This window comes from Jaculus jaculus, unplaced genomic scaffold (assembly GCF_020740685.1).
Source record: "Jaculus jaculus isolate mJacJac1 unplaced genomic scaffold, mJacJac1.mat.Y.cur mat_scaffold_49_1_773495_arrow_ctg1, whole genome shotgun sequence".
Classification (NCBI taxonomy): Eukaryota; Metazoa; Chordata; class Mammalia; order Rodentia; family Dipodidae; genus Jaculus; species Jaculus jaculus.
In genome coordinates this window covers 335491-348203 of record NW_025423501.1, presented here as the reverse complement: position 1 = coordinate 348203, position 12713 = coordinate 335491, and positions in this window count along the sequence as shown.

Here is a 12713-nt window from a genome sequence, read left to right as displayed (position 1 = left end):
GAGACACACAAATAGAGAGATTTCGAGTGAGAGAGAGAGAGACAGACAGAGAGATAGAAATATAGAGAGAGATGAGAGACAAACAGACAGGGAGAGAGGGAGACAGACACACAGACAGACAGAGAGAGAGAGATTGAGAGGTAGACAGAGAGAGAGTCAGACAGAGAGAGAGGGAGACAAACAGGCAGACAGAAAGAGAGAGAGTGAGAGAGACAGGCAGAGAGCATGAGAGAGACAGAGAGAGAGAGCGAGAGAGATACAGAAAGAGCGCGAGAGAGAGACAGACAGACAGACAGGTAGAGAGAGAGAGAGAGAGACCGACAGACGGACAGACAGAGAGTGAGAGAGAGAAAGAGCGAGAGAGAGAGACAGAGAGACAGAGAGTGAGACAGACACACAGACTGACAGAAAGAGAGAGAGAGAGAGAGGCAGACAGAGAGAGAGAGGCAGACAGACATAAAGAGAGCGTGAGCAATAGAGTGAGAGAGACAGACACAGAGAGAGAGGCAGACAGACATAAAGAGAGCGTGAGCAATAGAGTGAGAGAGACAGACAGTGAGAGAGAGAGAGAGACAGACAGACAGACAGACAAACACATACAGAGAAAGACAGAGAGAGAGAGACAGCAAAAGATAGACAGCGAGAGCGAGCAAGAGAGAGAGAGACAGGCAGGCAGAGAGAGAGAGAGAAAGGCAGACAGGGAGAGAGAGAGACAGATAGATGGACAGACACAGAGATAGAGAGATAGACATACAGACAGACAGAGGGGGGAGAGAGAGAGAGAAAGAGAGACAGAGGGGGAGACAGACAGACAGAGAGAGAGAGCATGAGAAAGAGAGAGAGTGAGAGAGACAGAGATAGAGAGACAGGCAGAAATAGAGAGACACAGACACACACACAGAGAGAGAGGGAGACAGACACACATACAGACAGAGAATGAGAGGCACACAGAGAGAGAGAGACAGAGAGAGAACGAGAGCGAGCGAGCGACAGACAGGCAGACAGGCAGGAAGGCAGGGAGAGAGAGAGACAGACAGACAGACATAGAGAGAGACAGAGAGACAGACCGAGAAAGAGAGACAGACCAAGAGAGAGAGACAGAGAGTCAGAGAAAGAGAGACAGACAGGCAGAGAGAGAGAGCACGTGAGCGAGAAAGTGAGAGAGACAGACGTTGAGCGATAGCTAGCGAGTGAGAGACAGAGAGTCAGGCAGACAGAGAGAGAGTGAGAGAGAGAGACATGCAGACAGAGAGAGAGATAGACAGACAGACATAGATTGAGAGGGAGACAGACAGACAGACAGACAGAGAGACAGACAGACAGAGAGTGTGAGCAAGAGAGAGAGAGAGAGAGCAGGCAGAGAGACAAAGAGAGAGAGAGAGAGAGAGAGTCAGAGACAGAGATACAGGCAGGCAGAGAGAGAGAGAGAGAGACAGACAGACAGACAGACACAGAGGGAGACAGACACAGAAACAGACAGACAGAGAGAGTTAGAGACAGGCAGACACAGAGAGAGAGACAGTCAAACACACAGACAGAGAGAGAGAGAGAGAGAGAGAGACAGACAGACAGAGAGGGAAACAGAGAGAGAGAGAGAAGGAAACAGACAGACAGAGAGAAAGAGAGAGTCAGACAGAGAGAGAGAGAGTAGCTGACAGAGAGAGAGAGAGAGAAAGAGAGAGACAGACACACAAACAGAGAGAGAGAGGCAGACACACAGACAGTGAGAGAGAGACAGACAGTGAGAGAGTGCGAGCAAGAGAGAGAGACAGCAGACAGAGGGACAAACAGAGAGGGAGACAGAGAGACAGACAGAGAGCGAGAGAGTGAGAGACAGAGACACAGAGAGAGGGACAGACAGAGTGAGAGAGCGAGAGAGACAGACAGACAGACAGATAGACAGGTAGAGAGAGAGAGACAGAAAGACAGACAGAGAGAGAGTGCGAGCAAGAGAGATAGAGAGCAGAGAGAGAGACAAAGAGAGAGACAGACCGACAGAGAGTGACAATGAGCGAGAGAGGGAGAGAGCCAGACAGAGAGAGAAAGAGAGAGCGAGGGAGAGGGAGAGAGACAGAGAGAGAGCTCGAGTATGAGAGAGAGTGAGACAGACAGACAGAGAGAGAGAAAGAGACAGGCAGAAACAGGGACAGAGAGAAACAGACAGAGAGAGAGAGAGAGAGAGAGGGAGACACAGACAGAGAGAGGCAGAGAGAGAGAGAGAGAGAGACATGCAGGCAGAGGGAGAGACACAGAGAAAAAGAGAGACAGACAGACAGAGAGAGAGAGACAGACAGACAGACAGAGATATATATACAGAGAGACAGGCAGAGAGAGAGAGAGGGAGAGACAGAGAGAGAGTGAGAGAGAGAGAGAGAGACAGACAGAGATAGATAGAGAGAGAGTCAGAGAGAGAGAGAGACAGAGAGACAGGCAGGTAGAGAGTGAGCGAGAGAGAGACAAAAAGACAGGCAGACAGACAGAGACACAGACAGAGAAGGACAGACAGAGAGAGGGAGAGAGATAGCGAGAGAGACAGAGAGAGAGACAGACAGACAGACACAGAGTGAGAGAAAGACAGACAGGGAAAGAGAGAGAGACAGACAGTCAGACAGTCAGAGAGTTAAAGACAGACAGACAAAGACAGAGAAAGACAGACAGACAGAGAGAGAGTGCGATCGAGAGGGAGAGGAGGCAGAGAGACAGACAGACTGAGAGAGAGGGAGACAGACACACAGAGCGAGAGAGAGTGCGAATGAGAAAGAGAGAGTGACACAGAGACAGACAGAGAGAGAGAGAGAGGGAGACACAGAGAGAGAGAGAGGCAGAGAGAGAGAGAGAGAGAGAGAGAGGGAGGCAGACACACAAATAGATGGAGAAAGAGACAGAGAGAGAGAGTGTGTGTGTGAGAGGCATACAGAGAGAGACAGACAGAGACTGCAAGCGAGAGAGTGAGAGAGACAGACACAGAGCGAGACCGAGTGAGAGAGAGACATGCAGACAGAGAGAGGGAGACAAACAGACAGGCATACAGAGAGTGAGTGAGAGAGACAGAGAGATAGAAAGACAGGCAGACAGACAGAGCAAAAGATAGACAGACAGAGAGAGACAGACAGAGAGGGAGACAGACACACAAACAGGCAGAAACAGAGAGAGGGAAAGAGAGAGAGAGAGAGAGACGGACAGACAGACAGAGAAAGAGATATACAGACAGACAGAGAATGACAGGCAGACAGAGAGAGAGAGACAGTCAGACCGAAAGACATTGTGAGCAAGAGGGAGAGAGAGAGAGAGACAGACAGACAGAGAGAGCGAGAGAGAGAGAGAAGGACAAAGAGATAGAAAGAGAGGGAGAGACAGACAGACAGAAAGAGAGAGAGAGACACAGACAGACAGAGAGAGAGGGAGACAGACAGTCAGACAGAGAGAGACAGAATGACAGGCAGACAGAGAGACAGAGAGAGAGAAAAAGACAGACAAACAGACAGAAAGTGTGAGCGAGAGAGATAGAGAAACAGACAGACAGAGAGAGAGAGGCAGAAACAGAGAGAGAGAGAGACGGAGAAATGGGGGGAGAGAGAGAGGATGACAGGCAGACACACAAACAGACAGACAGAGAGATAGAGAGACATGGTGGCAGAGAGAGAGAATCAGAGAGAGAGAGAGACAGAGAGACAGGCAGGTAGAGAGTGAGCGAGAGAGAGACAAAAAGACAGGCAGACAGACAGAGAGACAGACAGAGAAGGACAGACAGAGAGAGGGAGAGAGATAGCGAGAGAGACAGAGAGAGAGAGACAGACAGACAGACACAGAGAGAGAGGCAGACAGACATAAAGAGAGCGTGAGCAATAGAGTGAGAGAGACAGACAGTGAGAGCGAGTGAGAGAGAGAGAGAGACAGACAGACAGACAGACAAACACATACAGAGAAAGTCAGAGAGAGAGAGACAGCAAAAGATAGACAGCGAGAGCGAGCGAGAGAGAGAGAGACAGGCAGACAGAGAGTGAGAGAGAAAGACAGACAGAGAGAGAGAGAGAAAGTCATACAGACAGACAGAGCAAAAGTTTGACAGAGACAGAGAGAGAGAGAGAGAGGGACAGACAGACACAGAGAGTGAGACAGACAGACAGAGAGGGAGAGAGACAGGCAGAAATAGAGAGAGACACAGACAGACAGACAGAGATTGAGAGGGAGACAGCACACAGACAGATAGGGAGAGAGAGAGAGAGGGAGAGAGAGAGAGCGCGAGTGAGAGAGTGAAAGAGACAGACAGAGAGTGAGAGCGAGCAAGAGAGAGAGAGAGAGCAGACAGAGAGACAGACAATGAGAGAGAGACACACAGACAGAAAGAGAGGGAGACAGACACACAAAGACAGAGAGAGAGAGAGACAGACAGACAGAGAGTGGGAGCAAGAGATAGAGAGAGAGAAGGAAATAGAGAGAGACTGACAGACAGAGAGAGACATACAGACAGACAAATAGATGGAGAAAGAGAGAAAGAGAGAGAGAGAGACACAGGCAGGCAGACAGACAGACAGAGAGAGAGGGCGACAGACACACAGACAGACAGACAGACAGAGAGAGGCAGACACAGAGAGGGAGAGAGACAGACAGACAGAAATTGCGAGCGAGAGAGAGAGAGAGAGACAGACAGACAGAGAGGCAGAGAGGGAGACAGACACACAGAAGACAGATGGAGAGAGAGAGAGAGAGAGAGGGAGAATGACACGCAGACAGAGAGAGAGAGAGAGAAACAAACAGACACACACAGTGAGAGAGAGACAGAGAGAGAGGCAGACAGACAAACAGAGAGTGAGAGAGAGGTAGAGAGAAAGAGAGAGAGAGAGAGGGAGACAGAGAGAGAGAGACAGACAGACACACAGACAGACAGAGAGAGAGAGATAGGCATACAGAGAGAGAGAGACAGACAGACAGAGAGGGAGTGCGAGCGAGCGAGAGAGAGACAGACATAGAGACAGACAGAGAGAGAGGGAGACAGACAGAGAGAGAGAAAGAGACAGGCAGAAACAGGGACAGAGAGAAACAGACAGAGAGAGAGAGAGAGGGAGACACAGACAGACAGAGAGAGAGAGAGAGAGAGGAGACATGCAGGCAGAGGGAGAGACACAGAGAAAAAGAGAGACAGACAGACAGAGAGAGAGAGAGGCAGACACAGAGAGAGAGACAGTCAGACAGAGAGAGAGAGACAGACAGACAGAGAGAGAACGCGAGCGAGAGAGTGAGAGAGAGCGAGAGAGAGAGAGGGGCAGAATCAGAGAGAGAGACAGACAAACAAACACACAGAGAGACAGACAGACAGAGAGAGAGAGGGCGACAGAGACACAGACAGAGAGAGTGCGAGCGAGAGAGAGAGAGATAGAGAGACAGACAAACAGAGTGGGACAGACAGAGAGGGTCAGCGAGCGAGAGAATGGGAGATACAGGGAGAGAGACCAATGAAAGAGAGCGAGGGAGACAGACAGAGAGAGAGACAGACAGACAGAGATATATATACAGAGAGACAGGCAGAGAGAGAGAGAGAGGGAGAGACAGAGAAAGAGTGAGAGAGAGAGAGAGACAGACAGAGATAGATAGAGAGAGAGTCAGAGAGAGAGAGGGAGACAGAGAGACAGGCAGGTAGAGAGTGAGCGAGAGAGAGACAAAAAGACAGGCAGACAGACAGAGAGACAGACAGAGAAGGACAGACAGAGAGAGGGAGAGAGATAGCGAGAGAGATAGCGAGAGAGACAGAGAGAGAGAGACAGACAGACACAGAGTGAGAGAAAGACAGAGAAAGAGAGAGAGACAGACAGACAGTCAGAGAGAGACAGACAGACAAAGACAGAGAAAGACAGACAGACAGAGAGAGAGTGCGATCGAGAGGGAGAGGAGTCAGAGAGACAGACAGACTGAGAGAGAGGGAGACAGACACACAGAGCGAGAGAGAGTGCGAATGAGAAAGAGAGTGACACAGAGACAGACAGAGAGACAGAGACAGACAGACAGATTGAGAGGGAGACAGACACAGAAACAGACAGATGGAGAGAGTGAGAATGATAGGCAGACAAAGAGAGAGAAAGAGAGACAGAGAGAGTGAGCGCGCGCGCGAGAGAGAGAGGGAGACAGACACATAAACAGACACACAGAGAGAGAGAGTGAGAGAGAGAGACAGAGAGGGACTGAGTCAGAGAGAGAGAGACACACACACACAGACAGAGAGAGAGAGAGATGGAGACACACAGAGAGAGAGAGAGACAAAGAGAGAGAGAGAGGTAGGGAGACACATAAACAGACAGACAGGGAGAGAGAGTTCGAGTGAGAGAGAGAGAGAGAGAGAGAGAGAGAGAGAGGGAGAGATAGGGAGGGAGACAGACACACAGACAGACAGAGAGAGATAGAGACAGGCAAAGAGAGAGAGTGAGACAGAGGGAGAGAGACCGACAGACAGAGAGATAGAGACAGATACACACACAGAGATAGAGAGACAAACAGACAGAGAGGGAGAGACACAGACAGACAAACAGACATAGATGGAGAAAGAGAGAGAGAGAGAGAGAGAGACAAACTGACAGACAGAGAGAGACAGACAGGTAGAGAGAAAGAGACAGTCAGACGGACAGACAGGTAGAGACAGAGAGAGAGAGACAGGTAGACAGACGGACAGACAGAGTGAGAGAGAGACAGACAGAGAGGGAGAGATAGACAGACAGAGAGAGAGAGAGGCAAACACAGAGAAAGATTCAGAGAGAGAGACAAGCAGACAGAGAGAAACAGAGAGAGAGAGAGAGAGAGAGGGAGAGAGACAGACAGAAACAGACAGACAGGTAGAGAGAGAGAGAGACAGACAGACAGACAGAGACAAACAGACATAGAGAGACAGATGGACAGAGAGAGAGAGAGACAGTCACACAGGTAGAGAGAGAGAGAGAGAGAGAGAGAGAGAGAGAGACAGAAAGACAGAGAGAGAGAGAGTGCGAACAAGAGAGATAGAGAGCAGAGAGAGAGACAGACCGACAGAGAGTGACAATGAGCGGGAGAGGGAGAGAGACAGAGAGAGAGCTCGAGTATGAGAGAGAGAGAGAGAGACAGACAGAGAGAGAGAAAGAGACAGGCAGAAACAGGGACAGAGAGAAACAGACAGAGAGAGAGAGAGAGAGAGGGAGACACAGACATAGAGAGGCATAGAGAGAGAGAGAGACATGCAGGCAGAGGGAGAGACACAGAGAAAAAGAGAGACAGACAGACAGAGAGAGACAGACAGACAGACAGAGAGAGAACGCGAGCGAGAGAGAGAGTGAGAGAGAGCGAGAGAGAGAGAGGCAGAATCAGAGAGAGAGAGAGACAAACAAACACATAGAGAGACAGACAGACAGAGAGAGAGAGAGGGCGACAGAGACACAGACAGAGAGAGTGCGAGCGAGAGAGAGAGAGATAGAGAGACAGACAAACAGAGTGGGACAGACAGAGAGGTTCAGCGAGCGAGAGAATGAGAGATACAGGGAGAGAGACCAATGAAAGAGAGCGAGGGAGACAGACAGAGAGAGAGACAGACAGACAGAGATATATATACAGAGAGACAGGCAGAGAGAGAGAGAGGGAGAGACAGAGAGAGAGTGAGAGAGAGAGAGAGACAGACAGAGATAGAGAGAGAGTCAGAGAGAGAGAGAGACAGAGAGACAGGCAGGTAGAGAGTGAGCGAGAGAGAGACAAAAAGACAGGCAGACAGACAGAGACACAGACAGAGAAGGACAGACAGAGAGAGGGAGAGAGATAGCGAGAGAGACAGAGAGAGAGAGACAGACAGACAGACACAGAGTGAGAGAAAGACAGACAGGGAAAGAGAGAGAAAGACAGACAGACAGAGAGAGAGTGCGATCGAGAGGGAGAGGAGGCAGAGAGACAGACAGACTGAGAGAGAGGGAGACAGACACACAGAGCGAGAGAGAGTGCGAATGAGAAAGAGAGAGTGACACAGAGACAGACAGAGAGAGAGAGAGAGGGAGACACACAGAGAGAGAGAGAGGCAGAGAGAGAGAGAGAGAGAGAGAGAGAGAGAGAGGGAGGGAGGCAGACACACAAATAGATGGAGAAAGAGACAGAGAGAGAGAGTGTGTGTGTGAGAGGCATACAGAGAGAGACAGACAGAGATTGCAAGCGAGAGAGTGAGAGAGACAGACACAGAGCGAGAGCGAGCGAGAGAGAGACATGCAGACAGAGAGAGGGAGACAAACAGACAGACATACAGAGAGTGAGTGAGAGAGACAGAGAGATAGAAAGACAGGCAGACAGACAGAGCAAAAGATAGACAGACAGAGAGAGACAGACAGAGAGGGAGACAGACACACAAACAGGCAGAAACAGAGAGAGGGAAAGAGAGAGAGAGAGAGGGAGACGGACAGAGAGACAGAGAAAGAGATATACAGACAGACAGAGAATGACAGGCAGACAGAGAGAGAGAGACAGTCAGACCGAAAGACATTGTGAGCAAGAGGGAGAGAGAGAGAGAGAGAGAGAGAGAGACAGACAGACAGATAGAGCGAGAGAGAGAGAGAGAGAAGGACAAAGAGAGAGAAAGAGAGGGAGAGACAGACAGACAGAAAGAGAGAGAGAGACACAGACAGACAGAGAGAGAGGGAGACAGACAGTCAGACAGAGAGAGACAGAATGACAGACAGACAGAGAGACAGAGAGAGAGAAAAAGACAGACAAACAGACAGAAAGTGTGAGCGAGAGAGATAGAGAAACAGACAGACAGAGAGAGAGGCAGACACAGAGAGAGAGAGAGACAGAGAAAGGGGGGGAGAGAGAGAGGATGACAGGCAGACACACAAACAGACAGACAGAGAGATAGAGAGACATGGTGGCAGAGAGAGAGACAGTCAGAGAGAGAGAGAGAGAGACAGAGAGAATCAGAGAGAGAGAGAGAGAAACAGACAGAGAGAGAGAGAGGCAGGAAGAGACAGACAGACAAAGAGAGACAGACAGAGAGAGAGGGACAAACTGACAGACAGACAGGAAGAGAGGGAGAGAGATATTAAGATTGACGGACAGAGAGAGAGAGAGAGAGAGAGACATATAGACAGACAGACAGACAGAGAGACACGCAGACACACACAGAGAGAGACAGACAGAGAGAGAGAGGGAGGGAGGGAGAGAGAGAGAGATAGACATACAAAGAGAGAGACAGACAGACAGAGATTGAGAGGGAGACAGACACACAGACAGACAGGCAGACAGAGAGAGAGACAGACAGACAGACACACAGAGAGAGAGACAGACAGACAGAGAGAGATATAGAAAGACAGACAGACAGAGCAAAAGATAGAGAGACAGACAGACAGAGAGAGAGGCGGGTAGACAGAGAAAGAGACAGAGACAGACAGAGAGAGAGAGAGGGAGGCAGACACACAGACAGACAGAGAGAGAGTGTGTGAGAGGCAGACATAGAGAGACACAGAGAGAGACAGACAGACAGACAGAGATTGAGAGGGAGACAGACACACAGACAGACAGGGAGAGAGAGAGAGAGGCAGACAGAGAGAGAACGCAAGTGAGAGAGTGAAAGAATCAGACAGAGAGAGAGTGAGAGCAGACAGAGAGACAGACAAAGACAGAGAGAGAGAGGCAGACAGAGAGAGTGTGAGCAAGAGAGAGAGACAGAGTGCAGACAGAGAGACAAAGAGAGAGAGACAGACACACACACACAGAGAGAGGGAGACAGACACACAGACAGACAGACACAGAGAGAGACAGACAGACATAGAGAGAGTGCGGGCGAGAGAGTGAGAGACAGAGCGAGAGTGAGTGAGCGAGTGAGCGAGCACGAGAGAGAGACAGGCAGACAGAGATAGTGTGAGAGAGACATGCAAACAGAGAGACAGACAGAGAGAGAGAGAGACAGGCAGACAGAGAGAGAGAGACAGAGAGAGAGAGAGAGAAAGACAGAGCAAAAGATAGACAGAGAGAGAGAGACAGAGATTTAGAGGAAGACCAACACACAGACAGAGAGAGAGGCAAACAGAGAGAGAGCGAGAGAGAGAGAGTGAGAGAGACAGCGAGAGAGAGAGAGCGAGAGAGAGATAGACAGAGAGAGAGATACAAACTGACAGAGAGAGACAGATAGGTAGAGACAGAGAGAGAGAGAGAGACAGACAGGTAGAGACAGATAGACGGACAGACAGAGAGAGACAGACATACGCACAGAGAGAGTGCGAGCGAGAGTGTGAGAGAGACAGAGCGAGAGCGAGTGAGCAAGCGAGCGAGCGCGCGAGAGAGACAGGCAGACAGAGAGAGTGTGAGAGAGACATGCAAACAGAGAGACAGACAGACAGAGAGAGAGAACGACAGAGCAAAAGATACACAGATAGACAGAGCAAAAGATAGACAGACAGACACAGAGAGAGAGAGACAGACAAACAAGTAGATGGAGAAACAGAGAGAGAGAGAAACAGACAGACACAGAGAGAGAGGGAGACAGACACACAAACAGTCACACAGAGAGAGATAGAGACAGACAGAGAGAGAGAGAGAGACAGACGGACAAACAGAGTGAGAGAGAGAGAAAGAGAGATAGAGAGAGAGACAGGCAGGCAGAGGGAGAGAGAGAGAGAAAGAGAGAGAGAGACAGACAGACAGAGAAAGAGAAAGTCAGACAGACACACAGGTAGAGAGAGAGAGAGAGAGAGAGAGAGACAGTCAGACAGGTAGAGAGAGAGAGAGACAGATAGACAGACAGGGAGCGAGAGTGACAGACAGACAGGCAGGGAGAAAGAGCGACAGAGAGACAGACTGACAGAGACAAATAGACAGAGAGAGAGAGACAAACTGGCAGACAAGAGCGAGACACACAGGTAGAGAGAGAGAGAGAGAGAGAGACAGTCAGACATACAGACAGGTAGAGAGAGAGAGAGACAGATAGATGGACAGACACAGAGATAGAGAGATAGACATACAGACAGACAGAGGGGGGAGAGAGAGAGAGAAAGAGAGACAGAGGGGGAGACAGACAGAGAGAGAGAGCATGAGAAAGAGAGAGAGTGAGAGAGACACAGATAGAGAGACAGGCAGAAATAGAGAGACACAGACACACACACAGAGAGAGAGGGAGACAGACACACATACAGACAGAGAATGAGAGGCACACAGAGAGAGAGAGACAGAGAGAGAACGAGAGCGAGCGAGCGAGAGACAGGCAGACAGGCAGGAAGGCAGGGAGAGAGACAGACAGACAGACAGACATATAGAGAGACAGAGCAAGGCAGGTAGACAGAGAGAGAGAGAGAGAGAGAGAGAGACAGAGAGACAGACAGATAAAGAGAGACAGACCAAGAGAAAGAGACAGAGAGTCAGAGAAAGAGAGACAGACAGGCAGGCAGAGAGAGCACGTGAGCGAGAAAGTGAGAGAGACAGACTTTGAGCGATAGCTAGCGAGTGAGAGACAGAGAGTCAGGCAGACAGAGAGAGAGAGTGAGAGAGAGATAGACAGACAGACATAGATTGAGAGGGAGACAGACAGACAGACAGACAGAGAGAGAGACAGACAGACAGAGAGTGTGAGCAAGAGAGAGAGAGAGACCAGGCAGAGAGACAAAGAGAGAGAGAGTCAGAGACAGAGATACAGGCAGGCAGAGAGAGAGAGAGACAGACAGACAGACAGACTCAGAGGGAGACAGACACAGAAACAGACAGACAAAGAGAGTTAGAGACAGGCAGACACAGAGAGAGAGACAGTCAAACACACAGACAGAGAGAGAGAGAGAGAGAGAGACAGACAGACAGAGAGGAAAACAGAGAGAGAGAGAGAAGGAAACAGACAGACAGAGAGAAAGAGAGAGTCAGACAGAGAGAGAGAGAGTAGCCGACAGAGAGAGTGTGAGAGAGAGAGAGACAGACACACAAACACAGAGAGATAGGCAGACACACAGACAGTGAGAGAGAGACAGACAGTGAGAGAGTGCGAGCAAGAGAGAGAGACAGCAGACAGAGGGACAAACAGAGAGGGAGACAGAGAGACAGACAGAGAGCGAGAGAGTGAGAGATAGCAAGAGAGACAGAGAGAGAGAGACAGACAGACAGACACAGAGTGAGAGAAAGACAGACAGGGAAAGAGAGAGAGACAGACAGTCAGACACAGAGTGAGAGAAAGACAGACAGACAGAGAGAGAGTGTGATCAAGAGGGAGAGGAGGCAGAGAGACAGACAGACTGAGAGAGAGGGAGACAGACACACAGAGCGAGAGAGAGTGCGAATGAGAAAGAGAGAGTGACAGAGACAGACAGAGAGAGAGAGAGAGGGAGACACAGAGAGAGAGAGAGAGGCAGAGAGAGAGAGAGAGAGAGAGAGAGAGAGAGAGGGAGGCAGACACACAAATAGATGGAGAAAGAGACAGAGAGAGAGAGTGTGTGTGTGAGAGGCATACAGAGAGAGACAGACAGAGACTGCAAGCGAGAGAGTGAGAGAGACAGACACAGAGCGAGAGCGAGCGAGAGAGAGACATGCAGACAGAGAGAGGGAGACAAACAGACAGGCATACAGAGAGTGAGTGAGAGAGACAGAGAGATAGACAGGCAGACAGACAGAGCAAAAGATGGACAGACAGAGAGAGACAGACAGAGAGGGAGACAGACACACAAACAGGCAGAAACAGAGAGAGGGAAAGAGAGAGAGAGAGAGAGAGACGGACAGACAGACAGAGAAAGAGATATACAGACAGACAG